General features: G+C 54.7%; 2 non-coding genes and 1 pseudogene across 2 annotated transcripts; all 3 read left to right on the forward strand.

The window, feature by feature from the left end:
• Nucleotides 1-400: 400 nt before the first annotated feature.
• On the forward strand, nt 401-2,305 carry LOC126977686 (small subunit ribosomal RNA). The gene has a single exon (XR_007732359.1). It is a non-coding gene; the product is annotated as a small subunit ribosomal RNA (ribosomal RNA).
• A 377-nt stretch (nt 2,306-2,682) lies between these two features.
• LOC126977785 (5.8S ribosomal RNA) lies at nt 2,683-2,839 on the forward strand. Its single transcript, XR_007732413.1, has one exon. It is a non-coding gene; the product is annotated as a 5.8S ribosomal RNA (ribosomal RNA).
• A 539-nt stretch (nt 2,840-3,378) lies between these two features.
• Nucleotides 3,379-7,500, forward strand: part of LOC126977756 (large subunit ribosomal RNA) — an 8,016-nt pseudogene continuing 3,894 nt past the window's right edge.

Genomic DNA, 7,500 nt, shown 5'->3' on the forward strand with positions numbered 1-7,500 from the left:
TTCCCTCTGTTAAGATTTTTAACGTGAGGGCCCGCAAGCCGGAACGCGTCGCGCATTTCACTCGTGCGAGACGTTCACGCTCCTCTCAAGCACCGGGCGTCGATCCGATTTGTGATCACGACGTGTACCGATATTAATACGTTGATACCGCTTCTATTGCGTGTCATCATTTTTATTATTACCCGAAGGGACTCTCGTTACTGAACTTTCATAACATACAATCGGCCCATCGCCGATTTATGATTCGTTCAACGCGCACCGTATGCCTTTGAGATATATAGTATACAGTGCGCGAACGGATATCTCACGATATGTTCAAGATGTCATAGTCGCGACGCCCTAAGGGGAGATCGCGACGCATGACGCGCTGAGCGCGACAACAATCGTTGTTTGCAGCAGCTCCCTGGTTGATCCTGCCAGTAGTTATATGCTTGTCTCAAAGATTAAGCCATGCATGTCTCAGTGCAAGCCGTATTAAGGCGATACCGCGAATGGCTCAATATATCAGTTTTGGTTCCTTAGATCTTACTCAGTTACTTGGATAACTGTGGTAATTCTAGAGCTAATACATGCAATCAGAGCTCTGACCAGTGATGGGATGAGTGCTTTTATTAGATCAAAACCAATCGACGGAGGGCCTCGCGTCCGAAGTCGTTAATTTTGATGAATCTGGATAACTTTTGCCGATCGCATGGTCCAGTACCGGCGAAGCATCTTTCAAATGTCTGCCTTATCAACTTTCGATGGTAGTTTCTGCGACTACCATGGTTGTCACGGGTAACGGGGAATCAGGGTTCGATTCCGGAGAGGGAGCCTGAGAAACGGCTACCACATCCAAGGAAGGCAGCAGGCGCGCAAATTACCCACTCCCGGCACGGGGAGGTAGTGACGAAAAATAACGATACGGGACTCTTACGAGGCCTCGTAATCGGAATGAGTACACTTTAAATATTTTAACGAGGAACAATTGGAGGGCAAGTCTGGTGCCAGCAGCCGCGGTAATTCCAGCTCCAATAGCGTATACTAAAATTGTTGCGGTTAAAAAGCTCGTAGTTGCATTTGTGCGCCGCGCTGTCGGTGCATCGCATCCGCGGTGATACTGACACGTCTGCGGAGCATATCGTCGGTGAGCCGGCGGTAAAACGCCGGTTCAATATCAAAATCCTATCGCGGTGCTCTTCAGTGAGTGTCGAGATGGGCCGACAATTTTACTTTGAACAAATTAGAGTGCTCAAAGCGGGCTCAAAATGCCGCTTGAATATTTCGTGCATGGAATAATAGAATATGATCTCGGTTCTATTTTGTTGGTTTTCAGAACTCCGAGGTAATGATTAATAGGGATAACTGGGGGCATTCGTATTGCGACGTTAGAGGTGAAATTCTTGGATCGTCGCAAGACGAACATCAGCGAAAGCATTTGCCAAAGGTGTTTTCATCAATCAAGAACGAAAGTTAGAGGTTCGAAGGCGATTAGATACCGCCCTAGTTCTAACCGTAAATATGTCATCTAGCGATCCGCCGACGTTACTACAATGGCTCGGCGGGCAGCTTCCGGGAAACCAAAGATTTTGGACTCCGGGGGGAGTATGGTTGCAAAGCTGAAACTTAAAGGAATTGACGGAAGGGCACCACCAGGAGTGGAGCCTGCGGCTTAATTTGACTCAACACGGGGAAACTTACCCGGCCCGGACATTGAAAGGATTGACAGATTGATAGCTCTTTCTTGATTCAATGGGTGGTGGTGCATGGCCGTTCCTGGTTGGTGGAGTGATTTGTCTGGTTGATTCCGATAACGAACGAGACTCTGGCCTGCTAAATAGGCGTCGTCATTTAGGTGTGCGCGGCTTCAGGGTCGCGCAACTCACTGGCGGCGTATTAAAATTCTTCTTAGAGGGACCGGCGGCTTCGAGCCGCACGAGATTGAGCAATAACAGGTCTGTGATGCCCTTAGATGTCCTGGGCCGCACGCGCGCTACACTGAAGGAATCAACATGTTCTCCCTGGCCTAGAGGCCCGGGCAACCCGTTGAAACTCCTTCGTGCTGGGGATTGGGGTTTGCAATTATCCCCCATAAACGAGGAATTCCTAGTAAGCGCGAGTCATAAGCTCGCGTTGATTACGTCCCTGCCCTTTGTACACACCGCCCGTCGCTACTACCGATTGAATGATTTAGTGAGGTCTTCGGACCGACACGCGGTGGCTTCGCGGCCGTCGGCGTTGCTGGGAAGTTGACCAAACTTGATCATTTAGAGGAAGTAAAAGTCGTAACAAGGTTTCCGTAGGGGAACCTGCGGAAGGATCATTAACGTGTAACGGTCGCGTGCGCGAGCGTTGTCGCCGACACGCTTCGCTCACAGCCGACTGTTGACGATGATAACTTCAATCACGTGTCAATCACTGATTATTTTCGCGCTCGCGATGTGCTCTCTGTGCTCCGTTGTCGCGTTTGCCGCGCGCGCGCTGACATCTCCCGCCGCAAGTGGGGGGGGTGTCCGGCACGACGTCTCCGGCACGACGCTTCGGCGGGCGCGGTTCGCATGTACGCGACGCGCGTGCGTCTCGCGACGCGCTCATGTCGAGTGCGAAGCGAGTCGAGATCACGACGTACGCGCAATGCGTGCGTCACATAATATTTTGTTACACACAGAGATCGTTCACGTATTTTCTAAATATAAAAACTATTACCCTGAACGGTGGATCACTTGGCTCGCGGGTCGATGAAGAACGCAGTTAACTGCGCGTCATAGTGTGAACTGCAGGACACATTTGAACATCGACATTTCGAACGCACATTGCGGTCCGTGGAGAAATATCCAGGACCACTCCTGTCTGAGGGCCGGCTGCATAAAAGAATACGACGACGCCGTCGCTGTATGCTGACAACACTGTTTGCGCGCCTAAAAAACGTGTAAAACGAGTGACGGTCTTCGGGCCGGGCTCGGGTAAACCCCGCCGGTTTTCCGGGGCCCGCTCGATCCGTTCGAAAATGTAAAATAAGCCGCAACGCGTGGTGCTGTTCGCGTGCAACGCCGTCTCCGCCTCACGCCCGACGTGGGTCACGGAGACGGGCGCGGTACCGGGGCGCGCTCGTTCGCTGTCACACGCGGATATCTCGTGATTAATTTTAATTAATCTATGCAGAGCTCTCTATGTGAACGGCGTGCGTGGCTGCGCCTTCGGTTCGCGTCCCGTGCGCTGCACGTGTTATTTCGGCCCGACGTGAGCGTGCAAACGAGTAGGCGGACTCGACGTCCGAAGGGCGCTTCGATCGCGGTACGTGCGCGGGTCGACGATACGTCGTTGAGACTTATTGGCGGCGCGCGCACGACGGTGTCGCTGCGCTGACGGATATCGTGTCTGCCTCATACTTTTTATCGTTGGCCTCAGATCAGGGAGGATCACCCGCCGAATTTAAGCATATTAGTAAGCGGAGGAAAAGAAACTAACCAGGATTCCCTCAGTAGCGGCGAGCGAACAGGGATAAGCCCAGCGCCGAATCCCGCGGTCGTCACGGTCGCGGGACATGTGGTGTTAGGGAGGTTCCGCTTTCTCGCGGTCGCCGCTCCCGTCCAAGTTCGTCTTGAACGGGGCCGTTTTCCCATAGAGGGTGCCAGGCCCGTAGCGACGGAGCGAGTCCGCGAGAGGGACTCTCCTCAGAGTCGGGTTGCTTGAGAGTGCAGCCCTAAGTGGGTGGTAAACTCCATCTAAGGCTAAATATAACCGCGAGACCGATAGCGAACAAGTACCGTGAGGGAAAGTTGAAAAGAACTTTGAAGAGAGAGTTCAAGAGTACGTGAAACCGTTCAGGGGTAAACCTGCGAAACTCGAATGAACGAACGGAGAGATTCATCGTCACTCCGGGGCGTACGGCGGCGTGCCGCGATGTGCGCGAGACTCGTGCTCGCGTTCACCGGTCGCCGCCGTTGACGCACCCGGACGGCGTGCACTTCTCTCTTAGTACACATTATGCATCGCGACCCGTTCGTCTGTTCGGCCTAAGCGTTGTCCGGGAGCCGGGCGGCTGCGCGTTCACGCGCACAGCCGTCCGACCGTGACGATCGCCGGCCGGCGGCGGACGGTACTTGTCATGAAACGCGCACGCGTCTCCATCCGGGGACGCGTCCGGCCCGACGCGAGCGAGAGTCGTCGTCGACATCCTGCCCTTGTGCGGATGCTGACGCGACGCCGCTGTCGTCGCAGCCGTGTAGATCTCGGACTGTGCGCGTATGAGTCGCCGTATCATTAAAAAATGTTACTGTTTCGGGCACTCGCAGGACCCGTCTTGAAACACGGACCAAGGAGTCTAGCATGTGTGCGAGTCATTGAGTTATGAATTCAAACAGACAAAACTGAAAGGCGCAACGAAAGTGAAGGCGCGCGCTTGTCGCGCGCTCAGGGAGGATGGAGCGTCGGTCGTCAAAAATCGATCTCTCGCACTCCCGAGGCGTCTCGTTTCCAATCAGCGAATGCGGGCGCGCTCTGAGCACAGATGCTGGGACCCGAAAGATGGTGAACTATGCCTGGTCAGGTCGAAGTCAGGGGAAACCCTGATGGAGGACCGTAGCGATTCTGACGTGCAAATCGATCGTCGGAACTGGGTATAGGGGCGAAAGACTAATCGAACCATCTAGTAGCTGGTTCCGTCCGAAGTTTCCCTCAGGATAGCTGGCGTCGACTCGTAACAGTCTCATCCGGTAAAGCGAATGATTAGAGGCATTGGGGCCGAAACGACCTCAACCTATTCTCAAACTTTAAATGGGTGAGAACTCCGGCTTACTCGAACGATGAAGCCGGAGATCTGATGACGGTGCCAAGTGGGCCAATTTTGGTAAGCAGAACTGGCGCTGTGGGATGAACCAAACGTAGTGTTAAGGCGCCTAAAAAACGCTCATGGGACACCATGAAAGGCGTTGGTCGCTCATGACAGCAGGACGGTGGCCATGGAAGTCGGAATCCGCTAAGGAGTGTGCAACGACTCACCTGCCGAAGCGACCAGCCCTGAAAATGGATGGCGCTGAAGCGTTTTGCCTATACACTACCGTTACCGGCAATCGGCGCGTGCGTGTCAAAGCGCACGCGTATTATGCCGTAACGAGTAGGACGTGCGCGGCGGAGTGCGCAGAAGGGTCTGGGCGTGAGCCCGCCTGGAGCCTCCGTCGGTGCAGATCTTGGTGGTAGTAGCAAATACTCCAGCGAGGCCCTGGAGGACTGACGTGGAGAAGGGTTTCGCGTGAACAGTAGTTGCTCGCGAGTCAGTCGATCCTAAGCTCAAGGAGAGATCTTATGTCGATGCGGCGTGTTTATATATATTTTGTGTATATGATAAATAACGCCCTTTGAGCGAAAGGGAATCCGGTTCCTATTCCGGAACCCGGCAGCGGAACCGTTTCAATAATCGTTCTCTCGTTTCTCAAGCGAGTGTTCGACGGGGTAACCCAAAGTGGCCTGAAGACGCCGCCGAGTGGTCCGGGAAGAGTTTTCTTTTCTGCCTGAGCGTTCGAGTTCCATGGAATCCTATAGAAGGGAGATATGGTTCGGAACGCGAAGAGCACCGCATTTGCGGCGGTGTCCGGATACTCTCTGCGGACCTTGAAAATTCAGGTGAGGGATGTACGTGGAGATGTCGCGCCGGCTCGTACCCATATCCGCAGCAGGTCTCCAAGGTGAAGAGCCTCTAGTCGATAGAATAATGTAGGTAAGGGAAGTCGGCAAATTGGATCCGTAACTTCGGAATAAGGATTGGCTCTGAGGACCGGGGCGTGTCGGGTTTGGACGGGAAGCGGATGCGGCCGGTGCCGGGCCTGGTCGATGCTCGCGCGTGTCTCCATCGCAAGGTGGTCTCGCGCGTCGTGCTGAATCCGGACCCGCGTTCCGGCCTTTCGCGGATCTTCCTAGCCGTAAGTCCGCGTCGGTTTCGTCTCGTGCGCGATCGGCGCGGTACTGTACGACCGCCGTTCAACGGTCAGCTCAGAACTGGCACGGACAAGGGGAATCCGACTGTCTAATTAAAACAAAGCATTGCGATGGCCCTCGCGGGTGTTGACGCAATGTGATTTCTGCCCAGTGCTCTGAATGTCAACGTGAAGAAATTCAAGCAAGCGCGGGTAAACGGCGGGAGTAACTATGACTCTCTTAACTGCAACACGCTAATGCTCCCGGAGCAGGGCCCTAACGGGCTGGAGAGTCCGAGTTGCTCCACTGGGGGTGTACGGCCCGTTCATGGGTTTGCTGGCAAAATACTGTGGACGGGGGATCATAGACTGAGTCTCTTTGAGGCGATGACGTGCGTGCACTACCCTTTGCAATGGGGAAGAGCTAATGCGCTGCGCGTAAAGTGCAGTTGCATTAGTGAAGCCCAACTCCTACCCACGACCTGCACGCGGTGCCGCCGCTCTTAACTAACGTTGGATAGAAATATCCATTTTGGGGGGAGGGGGAACGCCAAAACATCCTTTCAGCCATCAACTGCCAGAGTGCTGAACCTCGCCGCGTTCCCTGGCTTTCAAGCGAGGAGCATGCTCTACTGCTAGGTCAACAGGCTTGCCTGGAGGCTGGGCGGGGAGCGTGCATTATCACCTGTACGATCCACACCACATAGCGGGTGATGCATTGGGGGTGAGCCCCCAATGAGCTCCGATGGGGTGCCCGTTTACGGGTGCTCAAGTACAGCGGCCCTTCGGGAGGAGCCTAGCGAAAGCCGCGTACGAATCGGCTGTGAAGGGTTAGCAGCCCCCACGGCCGACAATCTAAGAGAAAGCTTTGTCAAATTATGTGGGCCGTACCACGGCAGTGGATTTGACCTCTGACCTCCCGCAGGAGTCAGAGAGCATCTCGATTATAAACCCGGACGCTGAATCTGGTCGATCGCCGAGCGGTGGTCATCTCCAGTTCACGTGTCCGATTTGTACACGACCATTTAATACTGCTATCGGGCTGGGCGTCCATAAACGAAGGGCCCACCCGGTGCATTCGAACGCCGAAGCCGCCCCTACAGATAGGGTAAAGAGGAGGTGGAGCGATGAAGAGTTGACGATGTTGGCGCGTACTGAAGCGGGATTAATTGTGGAGACCGGGAAGTGCACCAATATTACCCTGGCGGCTCGTCTCTCAGGTTCCGGAAGGACTGTGGAGGCGATTAAGGGCCAAAGGCGCTCCGCTGCGTACAAAAGCAAAGTGCTCGAGTACGTAGAGGAGATGCGGATTGCGGCCACCGTCAGGGAGGTGGAGCTGTCCCGCGAAGCAACGACGCCCGTGGAAGACCAGCCGACAACCGACTCTAGAGTGCAAACCACTGACCTTGATGACCCCTTCGCCGAACTGACTTCGGATAGGCCAGACGCGTCGGAACTGCTTGCCAAACTACTCTGCGAGAGGGAGGCGGCACGGAAGATGCGGATGAGCCTGGAGTCACGAGGTAGGGGGCGGCGGAAGAAAACCCACAAGTCCGGAAACGCCACCGGCTTGAAGATGACTTCGCGAAAGCGGAGGCGCGAAGAGTAG

Source organism: Leptidea sinapis, chromosome 45, assembly GCF_905404315.1.
Source record: "Leptidea sinapis chromosome 45, ilLepSina1.1, whole genome shotgun sequence".
Lineage (NCBI taxonomy): Eukaryota > Metazoa > Arthropoda > Insecta > Lepidoptera > Pieridae > Leptidea > Leptidea sinapis.